This window comes from Eublepharis macularius, chromosome 13 (assembly GCF_028583425.1).
Source record: "Eublepharis macularius isolate TG4126 chromosome 13, MPM_Emac_v1.0, whole genome shotgun sequence".
In the NCBI taxonomy this organism is placed as follows: domain Eukaryota; kingdom Metazoa; phylum Chordata; class Lepidosauria; order Squamata; family Eublepharidae; genus Eublepharis; species Eublepharis macularius.
Window position 1 is genome coordinate 70,394,440 of NC_072802.1, and position 15,795 is coordinate 70,410,234.

General features: G+C 49.4%; 1 protein-coding gene across 4 annotated transcripts in view; it reads right to left on the reverse strand.

Annotated features, from left to right (window-relative positions):
* Positions 1-13,078, reverse strand: part of HVCN1 (hydrogen voltage gated channel 1) — a 21,006-nt gene extending 7,928 nt beyond the window's left edge. Inside the window, exon 1 of one of the 4 annotated variants that reach the window (XM_054996141.1) lies at positions 12,989-13,078. The gene's annotated coding sequence lies outside the window, so the exon portion shown is untranslated. Of the gene's footprint in view, positions 1-212; positions 457-11,362; positions 11,442-12,984 lie in introns of those variants that run through there. The other 3 variants (XM_054996140.1, XM_054996139.1, XM_054996138.1) reach the window with 3 other exon arrangements.
* Between the last annotated feature and the right edge of the window lie 2,717 nt (positions 13,079-15,795).

Sequence of the window (15,795 nt, forward strand, 5' to 3'; positions counted from 1 at the left end):
AAGTTGGTTAGTCTTAAAGGTGCTACTGGACTCTACTATTTTGCAACTACAGACTAACATGGCTAACTCCTCTGAATCTAGCACTCACTAGGTGACTTTGGGACAGTTTAGGCGGCTACTTGTTAGCAGTAGCCACGGTCTGCTTACCAGCTCAGCATCATTCCTCAGGCACGCACACAGACCGCCCACCCACAAAGCCTCTTCCCTCTTACCTTTCCTAGCCTGTCTCTCTTTTACTCCGTTTGCATGGAGGGTCTTTGCTGTCTTCTGCAGCAGCAAAGAAACAACCCTCAAGACAGAACAGCAGGTGTGCAAACACCACCACTGCTGCCGTTCCACTGCATAGTTTGCAGGAAAGGATGAGAAGAAAACAAGAGTTCGCTGAGGTTTCCTGTCCTGCCTTATGTAAAATACAGACTTGCTGTTGCAGTGCAGAAAGATGGTGCACGTAAAGACTGCCTTCCTGCCTCCGTACCCTTCTTTGGTTCCACTGACCCTCATGAATGATCGGGGCGGGGGGGGGGGGAGGCAGAAGAAAGCCCTCTGGCCTTGTTTATAGTAAACACTTCCACCTCTGCAAAGCCTTGACACATCTGTTATGGGTATGCGTTGGCATCACGTCACGGTGTAGCCCCTTGCTTCCCTATTTACCCTCACCCCAGGCAGCGATGGATCCCAAGTTACGAGAGAACGCAGGGCAGAATTTTACTGTGAGGCAAGGGCTCCGTAGAGGAAGGGGTGCCCTTGGCCAGGGCACTTTTATGAATGAAGGAGAGGATGGGGACTTGCTCGGACTGGCACAGATTGCAACAGATCAGGTCCCGCTCAAAGCAGCTGACTCTGTGTTGACACTAGTCAGAAGAGAACTGTTTGGTACACACGTCTGTGTGTGCGTGCGTGCATGTTGCTATAACACAGTTGAAATGGTTTGTAAATCACCTCCAAACTGGCAAAAAACAAAGTCTAATCTGAGATGCAACAGCTCCGATGCCAACCGCCCGGTCAAGGCCTAAGCAATGGCGGGGGAGGGAACACGTATAGTTTGCCAGGAGTCCTGGTGGGGGGGGGCGGCCTCAGCCAGGCCTGCAAACCCGTTACCAGAGCTAGCATAGTGTAGCTATTAGAATACCCAACTAGAATCTGGGAGCTCCGGGTTCGAATCTCCACTCTGCCACGGAAGCTGGCTGGGTGACCTCGGGCCAGTCACACGCCGCCTCACCTCTCTCACGGGGTGAATGTGAAGATAAAATGGAGGAGAGGAAAACTGTGTTGCCAACCACTTTGGCTCCCCATTGCGGAAAAAGGCAAGGCAGAAATACACAGATTGTGATTGGGTGCATTTATGTCATTTCAGAGAGTCAACCAATGTCTCTTCCATGACTTACGAGACGGTATATTTGAGATGGGATGAGATTCAGGAACGGTGGCCTGTTCCAAGTTATTTATTTATTTATTTAGTAAAGAGTCCAGTAGCACCTTTAAGACTAACTAACTTTATTGTAGCATAAGCTTTCGCGAACCACAGCTCTCTTTGTCAGATGCATCTGACAAGGAGAGCTGTGGTTCTCGAAAGCTGACGATGCTTCTGATGAAGACAGCTGTGGTTCTTGAAAGCTTATGCTACAATAAAGTTGATTAGTCTTAAAGGTGCTACTGGACTCTTTACTGTTTTGCAACTATGGACTAACACAACTAACTCCTCTGGGTTTATTTATTTATGTTATTTTTAGTCTGCCTTTCTCACTGAGACTCCAGGTGGATTACGCAGTGAGAGTCTATACAGCTCTTATCAAAGACATTTCAATAAACATATAATAGGGCATATATGTGCAAATTTGCTTCAGGCCCAGAGAAACAGGGCTTGGGCCACAGACTGGATCCACCCCCTCAACTGACTGGAGAGGTATTCAGGAAACCGTGGGAGACAGACTCGTCAATCGACTTTTTGGGCACAACAGATTTCTGCAGAGATGGTGCTTCAGGCAGGTCTGAAAGGCTTGCCCTGGGTCACACTCAAATGGTCGATGAGGACGGGACTAGCAGAGCATTCACAGCACCAATGTACAAAGGAGGCCTTATCAGAGCCAGGTCAGTGATACCATCTGCGGGTAGATAACAAGCTCGCATTCTTTTCTTCTTTTAAAACACTTGCAGCTACACAAGCCTACGGAACTGTTGCTAAGTCACAAAATGGGTACAACCAATGTACACTCAGGGAGAAAGGTAAACCGTAAAAGTAAATAGAATATAAATATTAAATAATTTGGCCCTGACTGGGGTAGCCCAGAAGGGCCTGATCTCGTCGTATCTCAGAAGCTAAGCAGGGTTGGCCTTGGTTAGTAATTGGATGGGAGACCTCCAACGAAGACCAGGGTTGCAGAGGCAGGCGATGGCAAACCACCTCTTGCCATGAAAACCCCACCAGGGGTTGCCATAATTCAACTCTGACTTGAGGGCTGGATTTCATTTCATTCATATAAATAATTCAGCTAAGATCCTAGTCCACATTGCTTTTGACAAGCCTGCCCACAGCATACTGATGCAGTCATTTGGGGGCAGAGCCCCAGAGCCCCCAAACAGACAAGTATCAGCTTGTTCAAAGCACCCCCAAATGCATCTGCGCTGGCTGTCTTGGAGGCAGCTCTCTCTTAAGGCGAGCGCCTACTTTTGAGCCTGACTGAGCCAGAGATCCGAGTACTCTTAAGGAACAGCAAAATAAAGTCCGAAAATGGGGGGGGGGGGATCTTGTGTGTGTGTTCTGTGCCCTCAAGTCGCCTGCGACCTATGGCGACCCTATGAAGGAAAGACCTCCAAAAGGTCCTATCCTTAACAGATTTGCTCAGATCCTGTCTTTTACTCCCCATGTTACTCAACCTCTATGTAACGCCTTTAGGAGAAATCATTTGTGGCTTTGGAATTCAGTGTCATATATATGTAGAGGAGGGGGGAAGGCAGCATGGTATAGCCCGATCTTGTCAGATCTCGGAAGCTGAGCAGTAACATCACCACAGTAACATCAAGAATAGACTGGTGTAATGCATTCTACATAGGTCTCCCTTCAGACAACTTGGAGACTGCAGCACTGCAGTTCAATTAGTTATCAGGAGCTAGGCGGAGCATGCATGTCACTCCCATTCTGCAGTCACTCCATTGACTACCCATCAATTAAAGGTAAAGGTAGTCCCCTGTGCAAGCACCGAGTCATTACTGACCCGGGGGGGGGATGTTGCATCACATTTTCTTAGCAGACTTTTTGTTATGGGGTGGTTTACCATTGCCTTCCTCAGTCATCTACACTTTACCCCCAGGAAACTGGGTACTCATTTTACCGACCTCGGAAGGATGGAAGGCTGAGTCAACCTTCAGCCGGCTACTTGAACCCGACTTCCGCTAGGATCGAACTCAGGTCATGAGCAGAGCTTGGGCTGCAGTACTGCCGCTTACCACTCTGTGCCACGGGGCTCTTACCCATCAATTACTGGGCTCAATGCAAGGGTTTGACTATCACATGCAAAGCCCTTCATGGCCTTGGTTCATTTCTGCAGAACCGCCTCTCTTCCTATGCTGTGCCATAGCAGCTTCATTCACCTTAGCAGGGTCTTCTGCAGATACCATCTTGCAGTTGACTAAATCAATACTTGCATTCTCTGTAGTAGGTAAGAAATGGCCTGCCTGAAAATGTCAGGAAAGCTCCTACTCTCCCGGCTTTCCACAAACTATGCAAAATTGAGTTATCCAGGGCTTTTCTACACAGGTAATAGGCCTGTGATGTAAGGGAATGGTTTCACAAGACGCTTGGGTAAAGGAATGGGGACTGTAGACTATACTACTGGGTACTGTCTGTTGCTTCAAGTATGCTCCTACTGAGTAGTTTCAGCATCATTTACTATTCATATTAAGTTGATTATACTTTGGTTCAGAATCAAGATTTCTTGTTTTCAAATTTGCGCAACCTATACCCTATTATATTATTTATTGAACGTGCCAGCTGTTGATGGTACTGTCTTACACTGTGTAATCCACCTTGATTCTCAGTGAGAAAGGTGAACTATAAATTACGTAAACAAATAATAAATAATGGCACATCTGCCTCTATACCAGACCAGCCATTCCCACATTCCATGTTGCAAGAGAATTATTAGGGTGCTGTATGAAATAAGCTGGTTAATTAAAAGACTCTCTTGAGTCCAAAGTATCCACTTTGAGAGGAAGCTGCCTGTTGCATCTCTGCATGATTTGTCACTCTGGCTCTGCCTGCTTCGAATCATTCTTCACTACAGAGGGATGATTTTTGTGCATCTCTGCACTGGAAGCAAACGAATGGCCCAAACGTCACTGGTGTCGAGATTCAGCAGGATTACCTGTTCTAAAGGGAGGCTGCCCACTGCAACTTCTCAAGAGTCCCTGCTTTGGGATTTGATCAAGTGGCTCTCAGAGACTCTGTAGGAATGTAATCCTCACAACAACATACTCTAAACAGTTTTAGGCCTAAGAGAGGAGGTTTCTTCAGCTATCGGAAGTTAAGCAAAACTGAGTTAGAGGACAGTAATATTTACAATATCTCTGGTCAGGTGAGCCAAATGGTATATCATGCCATGTTGCAGACTGTGGGGCTGGCTTGCTTAAAAGCTGCAGATCTGCTGTGCCACCTAACCTAACTCTAATTTCAATTGGGCTCATCCAACAGAAACCTTTCAGTGATTTGTGCTCAATGTGCGGTGGGGGCGGATTGTCATCTTCAGGCACAGCCCAGCAACAAGGAGTTCCTCAGACTCCAAAGTCTCCCCTGTTCTGCTTTTTTTGCCAGACTGCCAAAGAAACCAGCTTCATTCTTTGCTTAAAAAAATCAGAGGTTTGAGCACATCTTTAGAAAATAAGCCCCTTCCTCTGAAGCCTCCAGGAAGGACTCGGTCTGGTTAACCATTCTCCACACCCAGCCTGGACCTTTACCGGAAGATGCTCACGCTCCAAAGGTCCTGACATCTCAGGGTGCCCACACTTTGCCTCATTTTCGACTTGGAACATTTCCTTGTTTAGAGAAAATAGTAAAGAGCAGAAGGCAACAAACAGAACTTTGAGAAACACCACATTTCAAATCCCACACAGATGACTTCACTTCCCTGGTAGAACTGCTCTATCCCCGCTCCCATAGAAGAGACTGAAACTGCTGGAGAACCCAAGAACTGTGCTCTACGCAGTTCAATAAGATCACATCACTGACCGTATCAAAGGCTGCTAACGGGTCCTATACAATTAAACAGGAAGAGCTCTGCTATCCATTGATGATGAAGATTCTCTACCGGCGCAACTAAAATTAGCTCTGTCTGTAACCCCAGCTTGACAAGAGTCAAGGGGAGAAAGGAGTCCAGTAGCACCGTTAAGACTTACCAACTTTATTGTAGCATAAGCTTTTGAGAACCACAGCTCTCTTCATCAGATGCATCTGACGAAGAGAGCTGTGGTTCTCAAAAGCTGACGATGCATCTGACGAAGAGAGCTGTGACTCTTGAAAGCTTACGCTACAATAAAGTTGGTTAGTCTTAAAGGTGCTACTGGACTCCTTGCTATTTTGCAACTACAGACTAACACAGCTAACTCCTCTGGATCTATGACCAAGGGGAGAAAGGTAATTCAACTGTACCTGATAACGCTACAACATACTTGCGTCATCCTTAAAAAAGGAGACTCCAAGCTGGTTTCTAATTTGCCAGGGCTGAGGCTCAGTGCTAGAGCCTGGGGTGGAGTGTGGGGCTAAGGGGTAGAACCGCTGCTTGGCAGAGGAGGCGTTTTTTGACAGAGGTCTTACTGACATCTCCGTGGATGAATTTAGTAAACTCCCCTTCTAGCCAAAAGGACTCTTACTCTTTCCTGGCAAGATTTAACCAGCCAAGAAGGGCAAGGGACAGCCGTCACAACGCTAAGGCTTTTCTCCACGTCCATCAATAAGACAGGAACCGTCCAAGCAACAGAGAGAAGGAAGCTTTTCTGACATCCCCAGGCAATGAATCTGCAATTAATCCTGCATCCAAGTCTTGATGAGAAAGATTTCATCAGCAAAGAATCCGGCACTAAGCAAATGAAACATCCTCCTCTGCCGGATTTGATCGAGGAGTCAATAAACCTCAAGCCCTCCTCAGCAACCCAGCTGGACGAGAGTCAGCGGTTGCTGCGGGAGCAGGGAAAAGGCTCTCTTCTTCCCCATCACGGCCACCTCAAAGGCATGCAACAGCAGGCTCCCTCCAGCTGACCCAACTTGAGCCTTTTGCCTCCTTGGATGCTTTCAAAGAACTACACCTGCCTCTCCATACAGTCAGTGCAGCCAGCAACCAAAGAACATGCAGCGAGGAAGAATCCTCAAGAATCTCCTCAGGAAGGCCGGGCCAAACAGCCTGGGCTGCAGCCCAGAAAGGCCTAGGGCAAGCTGGAGAGGTACCAGTCTGCCAGCTGGAGGGCACCGAGGGACAGGCTGGAGACCACGTTTTTCATACCACTTTTCTTTGCAACATGCCAATTCAAAGCAGTTTACAATTATATATAGTGCCCAACATTGAATCATTGTATTCAAATAGCATCAAATAAGACGCACCTGATCTATCAAAGTTCACAAGTCAATCAATTTCCTTCATTACAGTCTACAGAACTAGGATAACAGGATTCTGCAAAAAAAAAAAATCCCCTTCTTGAGTCTTATCCAAATGCTCGGACAGAAAGCACCATCTAGCTCAGGTAGGGCCAGGATAGCACAAACATCCTTCTAAAGCACCGGGGCCACCATCAAAAAGCCCCTGGGACGGCTGCCTGTGTGCAAACTACTTTGGCAGTGGTGCTGGGAGAAGTAGATATACAAGTCCTGAACAGATAGACTGAACAGGGGCTTTCTGGAAGTTCACTTCCTATTCAAGAGGCAGGCTTCACTCAGCTCCCAGCAGGTTATTACGTGCCGGCAGGCACCTGCCTGGGAGGGCAGCAAACACAATTCTAGGGGAGGGAGTTAAATGCCCTGAACATCTCTGAACCCCCCCCCCCCTGCCATCATCCTAGTGTTTACAAACAGGGTACAAATGTTAAGACCTCGAACATCATCTAGGATGAAATTGTGGGGCGCTGCCCCTCCTGCTAGCTCCCTGACTGTTCTAAGGCACGAGAATTTTATCGTCTCTCTGTCACAAACATTACATTAACCCAGCGAACAGGAGCGCAGTTGACGTTCCCCACTCTTGTACCTGCTTACCGCCAGGATTTCTTTCTCCGTCTCAAGACCACCGCTTGCGCGTGTATAGCCCGATCCCAGCACTGTGCGACTTTTTAGGCTGACCTTCCATCCCACAATGATTCTGAGAGAGTCCCCCTCCCAGAACAGCAGAACTTGTTCTATAATTTTGTCACACCTGTGTTGACTCTGGGTCTAAATTGTTCCATGTTGCTGTGGTGCATTCTCTATTCAGACTGAAAACACCAAGTTGGAGCAGAGGTAAACTCCTTCCACCCGCCCTCTCGATCCCGGTTCCCCAGAAATTAAAAATGGCGACAGGAATGGATCCAGACCCAACAACTTCTTCGGTCTCACACTGAGTAGTACTCCATTTAAAACATGTGATAATGTACAATGTTCGCACATGTATTTATTTAAGGGCCAATTAAGGCAAGCTTCTTGAAATCAGCAACCGAATTTACATCTCTTTACATTCTTGTAAATGGCAGCCACAAGGGGGAAGGGAGGTTTGGATTAGGACCATGGCGTAGGAAAGGGGTTTTAATCTTCCCCCCGCGCATGCCCTTTTCTAAATGTAAAATTCTAAAATCCCGCTGCCCAAGCTGCGCACCGCTCCTGAACTCCCTGTGGTTGGCTGATGGTTGAGAAGGGAGCTCCCAACATGGGGTGTTTGACTTCTATGTGACCTTGAACCTGCTGATGCTCTTATGGACCACGGCAACGTCTCTGTTCGAAGGATTCCCAGGGTAACACTAATGGAAGCTTTTCAACTCCAGAGGGAATACGAGGGGCTGGAAGGGGGAATGCCACTAAGAAAGCTGACTTAAACCAAGTCACAGGTTGTCCCTGATTCAACATGACTTAGCAAAACACACCCCAAGGCAGCCTCCTTCACCCACCCCCACATCAAGCAGCGCAATCTTTACTCAACACTTTTGCAATAAAACATTACTTCCCGTTTGGGAAGGGCTAAAAAGGACCTCTGATTCCACTCTGTCCAACTTCCCTATGCTCAGAGTAGTAAAGAGTCCAGTAGCGCCCTTAAAACTAACCAGCTTTATTGAGGCATAAGCTTTCGAGAACCACAGCTCTCATCGTCAGATGCATGGAGGGTATGAAGAAACTGGCCAGAGATATATAGGTGGGGAGGGGAGGGGGAGAGGGTGCAGGGAGTAAAGGTCATGTAAATGTAAGTCAGTTGCAAAAATCATGAAAGAAGTGGAGTGCACAATCCAGGCTGGGTGTGGCCCCCTTCCCTCCATTGTTGAATCTGAATGAAATGCCTGAAGGCAGTTACTTCTGGGATTGAGATAACCATCCAGAGTCCCTATTCAATCTAAGTCTAACTGAGTCAAATGTACATATGAATTCCAATTCAGCAGCTTCCCACTGGATTCTGCTCTTCAAATGCTTCTGTTGAACTATGGCGACCTTTAAGTCCTTGATGGAATGTCCTGGTAGACTGAAGTGTTCTCCTACTGGTTTCTGGATGTTGCCATTTTGATGTCAGATTTGTGTCCATGTATTCTTTTGCCCAGAGGTTGGCTGGTTTGTCCTATCATGTACAGAGCAGATGGGCACTGTTGGCACATGAAGGCCTATGTGCCCTCCTCACCACCTATATATCTCTGGCCAGTTTCTTCATACCCTCCATGCATCTGACGAAGAGAGCTGTGGTTCTTGAAAGCTGATGATGCATCTGACGAAGAGAGCTGTGGTTCTCGAAAGCTTATGCTACAATAAAGTGGGTTAGTCTTAAAGGTGCTACTGGACTCTACTATTTTGCAAATGCAGACAAACATGGCTAACTCCTCTGGACCTATACTCAGAGCATCCTTGAGGGATGACCATCTAAATTGTTCAAAGTTTTCTGCCTCCCTGGAGAATCTTTCCCACATCCATGTGCAAGGTAAAAAGCTTCTGCACACTGGGACAACCATCTGGGGTATGCAAGAGGCAGCACACTCATTGAACTGCCGGCCAGGGCTGACCTTCACTGCCCATCCAACAGGGAGAGAATCCCAGGGGTCAAGGCTTTGTCACTCCCCTCCCATACTAAGCACAAGTACATGTCACTTTCTCCCCCTGTTATGTCTGCCTCCCTTGACTGACTCTCTTGTGTTTGATTTTAGGCTGCTTTGGGACAGGGATCCGTCTTCTTGCACTCTGCAAAGCACTAGCTTGCAAAGTTGATGGCACAACGTAAGTAACACTCACACTTCCCTTTCACTATGGACTGAAGGGCGAGATGGGCTGTGGGATGTGTGAGCTGCTGTGGCTCCTCTAATGGAGAGCCCTGACCAGTTACTACTAAGGCCTGGCGCCCCCCCCCCCAGCACAATTTAAAAAACATTAATCTATTATTTTTTTTGAAGATTTCCAAGAAAGAAAGTTCTCATAGTCTCCTACTGAAGTGTTCAGAAGAGGCCCTTTGAGCTATCTTCCTGTATTTCACACTAATGCAGACAGCCTGGTTATGACTGTGTATCTGAAGCGCCATTGAGTCGTAGCTGTACACAGTAGGACAGGGACCCTCTGCACATGCTCAGTGGCACATGGCTTTATGGCAGCCTCACATCTTAAAGGCAAAGTACAGAAACTAAGGATAGCACATTTCTGAGCATGCCCAAATCACATTTGCTCCATGGCTGAATAGCCCCAAATTTACTGCAACTACACATTTGGAATCATAGTGTGCTAGAAACCTCTGAAGTTCATGGACCTCTTCTTCAGGCAGTGCTGTTCTATGGAACCTGAAAACTGACTCTTGCTGTGCGATGCCACAGAGTGCTTGATTGGAACTGGTCACGGGTTCAGATCTCAGCTCAAGAATGATACTCATCAGTTGGTAAAGTCACTCTCTCACACCTTAACTGACCTCTGAGGAGAAAATGGAAGAATTCTTTGTCCACCTCCTAGAAGGAAGTTAAGACACAGAGGCCATGCATTTTGAACATCCGAGAGCCATCTTACCTTAGCGTGTCCCCTTCTTACCATGGACCCATTCACAACATACATACACAGGTCCCAAAGTTCCTTCTCTCCACAACTTACAGCTAAATGCGTGAACTGGCTTCGTTCTTTAAAACAAATGTGTTGGGACAATGTGAGACTGGGAATGCTGTGATCTTTAGGATGGAATAGCCACTCATACGGGCATGGCATGGCTTCTCAAAACAGACTATGCATTTGTGAACACAGCTCTTGATGTAGAACCACAGAAGTGGAAGGAACAAACTGGTCGTCCAGCTTCTCTATCTCTCTGACATCCACTCCTGTCTAGTCCCCAATGGCAAACCACTTCTGTTAGTTTCTTGCCATGAAAACCCCACAAGGGGTCACCATAACTCAGCTATGACTTGAGGGCACTCTCCACCACTCGTCCACATGGGTAAGACTTGGGGGCCTAGAAAGCCGCCATCTGGCGCTCTGTGCTGCTCTTTGGCATTCGATCTCATTCTCAAAAGCATATGAACTTTATATTTAAAATGCCACTGAAGACCCCAGGCAGAGTGACCAAGAGACTGGAATGCAAAAATTTTGCAAACTAGTTTTAAGCTCATTTTGCAAACTAGTTTTAAGCTCATTTTGCAAACTAGTTTTAAGGGGGGGGGGTCCTTAAAAGCGCTGCCAAAGACACCCTTCTGGGTCTGCTAAATGCACAGCCCGCCGCTCCCGCCCCTCCCCTGCCCAGGTCGCGCCCACCCTTCCCTGGTCCCAGAGAGGCAGCCCGGCCAAAGGCAGCTGGAGTGCCATTCGCTTTGTTTGCCGCTCGAAATAAATCGCTTTGACTTCTCCTAACCTTGGAGCTCGGGACGCGACGCGCAGCCCCCGCGCGCAGCTCGCCCCCGGCCCCCTCCGCCGCCTGGCGCCCCCGTTCCTGGGACGCCCCCCGACTCGGCCTTCCTCCCGCTGCCCAAGGCAGCCCCTCTTCCGTCCCGAACGAGAGGCGAGACCCCGGGAGCCGCGGCCGGACCGCCCGGGCTCCTCCCGCCGCCGGGGCAGCCCCCGGTGCCGCCCGGGGGCCTACCGCCCTCCGCCCGCGCCCCGCCCGGGCCCCCTCCTGCCGCCCGTCCCCGGGAGCCTCCCGAACGTGGCGCGCTCCGAGGAGCAGCCGCGCAGCCTTCGCCCCCGCTCCGGCGCCGGTACCGTGTCTGGGTCGCTGCCGCAGGTCCGACCCGGTCAGAGGCTGGCGTCTCCCGGCCCGGCCGCTCGGCCCCCGCCCGCTCCGCCTCCATTCCCCGCCTTCCTACTCCATTGGCCTAAACGGCAAAGGGGGACAACCCGACCGGGGGCGGAGAAGGGAGCCGCTTGCCCGTTATGCGGCGCCGGGAAGGAGCGCTCCCCCTGCAGCCCCCCGGCACTAGCTGCGCGCGGGCGCCTCGCTCGGGGCGCGCGAAAGGCCGCTTTGGCCCCGGGGAAGGGAGAGCACGAGGCGGCGAGGGGGGCGGCCTAGCGCCAGTCCCGGTCCCGCAAACCCGGCCGCCGCCGCCGCCGCCTCCCCTGGAGTTCCTGTTTTGCAAAGGAACTTTCCTGCTCCGCGCTGGAGGCGCCAGGCAGGATGGAGGGGAGAAGCGCCCCGTCCGGCCCCGACTGTTGCTTCTCAGCTTTCGCGACGCCCCGTTTCCTTTCTTTGCAGCGCTTTTAAGACTAACCAACTTTATTGAGACATAAGCTTTCACGAACCACAGCTCTCTTCGTCAGATACGAAGAGAGCTGTGGTTCTCGAAAGCTTATGCCTTAATAAAGCCGGTTGGTCTTAAAGGTGCTACTGGACTCTACTATTTTGCAACTCCAGACTAACACGGCTAAACTCCTCTGTTTCTCTGTAGCGAGGCTGCGAACTTTTGTAGCGACTGGGCTTGAGCAACGCCGTTTGCGCTGCCCTTTGCCTTCCCGGGCAAGCAGTTTGCGTGTATTCAGCCCCCAAATGTTGAAAACTCTTGTCCGACATCTGCTCGCGCTCCAGACATCGTCCCCGCAAAGTAGGCCAGTATCACACAGGTATTTCAACCGGGAAGGCTGCAGGAGCCTGGCTGGCCTAAAGCGTCCACCTGCAGCCTCGACCGGAAAGGAGTCCTACGGAGTTACCCGCCCGATTTCAGCGGGGAAATTCCTCGTTTTGCAGCCTGCAGAGTGCAAGATCTCGTGTTTTGCCTAAGAATCGGGTTTCCGCTGAATCACTGCCACAGCCAAGACGGATGTTATGTGGCTGTCCAGGGAACTTGCTTACAAAGCCCCCTGCCCGCCTTTCAGCTGGGCCATTAAAACAGGCCCCTGCCTGGCCTCTTCTTTGCAAAGCTTCCTAAAGGCCAAGGGCAGAGCTCAGAGGAAGGGGCGAGGCTCTCCCAGGCTGTGTGTGCAATTGGGACCCTGCTGGCATGGGAAGGCAGCACAGAAATGGTTAAAGTAACATTAAATACATGAGAGTAGAGTCCAGTTGCACCTTTAAGACTAACCAACTTTATTGTAACACAAGCTTTCAAGAACCACAGCTCTCTTTGTCAGATGCATCTGATGAAGAGAGCTATGGTTCTCGAAAGCTTATGCTATAAAAAAGTTGGTTAGTCTTAAAGGTGCTACTGGACTCTTTCCTATTTCGCAACTACAGGCTAACATAGCTAACTCCTTTGGATCGATTAAATACATGGCAGACAGCGCTGCCCCAAGCCAGGGCAATAGCCAGGAAACCACCCCCCTCTGGCCCAAGGCCCAACAGAACCGGGCTGTTCTCCCATGCAAGCCGCCTCCCTCCCACAAAGCCAGAGTACCTGCCTGAGGGAAGCTCACAGGCTCAGACCTCGGAAGTCGGCCTCTCCTTCTCCCGCTGTGGTGCTCCAATGAGTCTGAACAGGGGAAGCCAAGCTTCCTGAACATTGGGCCGGCCTCCTATCATTCAGAGGCAGGCTCCGCTGTTACCGACAGATGTCTCCTTTCCCCTCAGATTCTTGGCCAAGGAAAAACAGGACGGAGTGCGATGCTGCGGCAGGCAGGCAGAAGCTGCCAGGGCCTATTGAGCCAGATATCAACTGAAGGCGACTCAAGAGAACATTGCTGGCCCACAAGGAAAGTAGGGACTAGTCGGTGTCGTCCCCTTTGCCTGGCACAGCTTGGAAACTAAAGTACTGGCTTGTAACATATTCCAGGAAGGTCATGCATTGCAGCAGGCCAGGCATCCCGGTGTGCATGAGCATGCACATACGCACACGCTTGCAACCAGAGAGGAGCTGAGAACTCTCCAGCATTCATCAATATTTCAAACCCAGGAGGACTCTTGCTCTTTTCTACTGCTACAGACTAACAGGGCTACCCATCTTGACCTGCTCAGAATGAGATACTTCAATCAACTGGCACTTTTTTCACTTGGGGAAGGCAGACAGTTTCAAAAGGTGGAAAAGAGCAAGAGTCCAGTCACACCTAAAAGACTTAACAAAATTAGTGGTAGGGTATGAGCTTTCATGAGCCACAGCTCACTTCTTCAGATACCGGTGAGCGGTTTCACAAAAGTTCCTACCCTACCACAAATTTTGTTAGTCTTATAGGTGTGACAGGACTTTTGCTCTTTTCCACTGTTACAGACTAACACGGCTGCCCATCTTGATCTAAAAAGGTGCCATTCAAGGAGTGTTGCTCAGGCTTTGGCCTGTGGGGTCCCACACAGTCCCATCTTATCTCCTGTGCTCTTTCACATCTACATGAAACCACTGAGGTCACATGGAGATTTGGGCTGAGTCGTCACCAATATGCAGAGGACACTCAGCTGTATCACACACTTCCAACTAACCCCAGGGAGGCTGAAGAAATCCCAAACTGGTACCTGGGAGTGGATGTGGACTTACAGTGTGACACTTGGATGGTGCAAGTGCTACCGGTGAGCGGTATTTGACATGGGATTTAAAGTATCAGTTTTCTGGATGTTAATAACATTTGATTTATATACCGCCCTTCAGGACAACTTAACACCCACTCAGAGCAGTTTACAAAGTATGTTGTTATCCCCACAACAAAACACCCTGTGAGGTGGGTGGGGCTGAGAGAGCTCCTAGAAGCTGTGACTGAGCCAATGTCACCCAGCTGGCTTGAAGTGGAGAATCAAACCCAGTTCTCCAGATTAGAGTCCTGTGCTCTTAACCACCACACCAAACAGGTTGCACTCCCCTTGAAGGAACTGGTCCATAGTTTGGACGGGGGCTTCTGGACCCTGGCCTGCTGCTGGATAAGCAGGTTGCAGCTGTGTCCAGGAGTGCCTTTTAGCCACCTGACTGGTTAGCCAGCTGCAGCCCTTCTTGGGCAGAAAAGATTGGGCCACTGTGTGGTGCATGCCCTGGTTACACTGAGATTGCATTACTGCAGGTGTGGGCTGCCCTTGAGAAGTCTTCAGCAACAACTGGTGCAGAATGTTGGAGTCAGAATATTGACTGGAGTGGGTCATAAGGACCGTATGACTCCAGTCTTGGCCCATCTACACTAGTTCCCAGTTTGTTTCAAGGCACAATTCTAGGTACTGGCTTTGATCTTTAAAGAGCCAGTTTGGTGTAGTGGTTAAGAGCGCGGGACTCTAATCCGGAGAGCCGGGTTTGATTGCTCTCCTCCACTTGAAGCCACCTAGGTGACCTTGGGCCAGTTCACGGCTCTCTGGAGCTCTCTCAGCCCCACCCACCTCACAGGGTGTTTTGTTGTAGGGATAACAATATACTTTGTAAACCGCTCTGAGTGGGCATTAAGTTTTCCTGAAGGGCAGTATATAAATCAAAAGTTATTATTAAAAGGCCTATAGTTTGAGACCAATGTATCTGAAGGACCTCCTACTGCCTAATAAACCTACCCAACCACTACAGTAATCTTTCGAGGCCCTGCTTTGGGTGCCCCCCCCCTTCTGAGATTAGGCAGAGGATGTTTTAAGTCATGGCCCCAAAACACTGGAATTCTCCCCCCAGGGAGATTCATTTGTCCTCTTCTATTGCCATCTTCTGTCAACAGGTGAAGACTTTGTTTGCCATACCTTCAGTGATCTCTCCCCTTGACCCAACATTTTAAATGTTTTATATCTTTTTAAAGCTCTGGCTTTACCTGTTTAATTATGTGTTTTGGTTGGTTTCAATGATTTTGTACAGTGATTTTAGTATGTATATTTTAATTTACTAGCTGCCTTGGTGGCCCTTACGAGGACAGAAAGGCAGGATATAAATTGTTAAATAGTTCAGTTGCTTGGCAAATACCTTGCTGCACACCCTGCCCCCCCAGTACAGGCTGAGAAAACTTTACATACTCAACACATGCACAGTCCTGCCATTCACCATAGGACCAGCTGTAATGGGCACTGCAGGCCAGAGACATGGTATGCAGGTTCAGGAAGCTGAACAACGGTTGTGGATACGGCTGAACCACGGTTATCACCCATAGAAAATGTGCCCAATATTCTGCCTTGCACTTGGATCACCCAATGTGGAAGACCCTGCCCCCCACCCCCTCCCAAGAACACAGTTGACCATACCAGTGTCCCCTCTGAGAAAGCTTGTCCAGTCTGCTGGAGGGGCTACTCTCCCTTGAAACGCTGGATCAACAGTCACCTCAGCAACTGT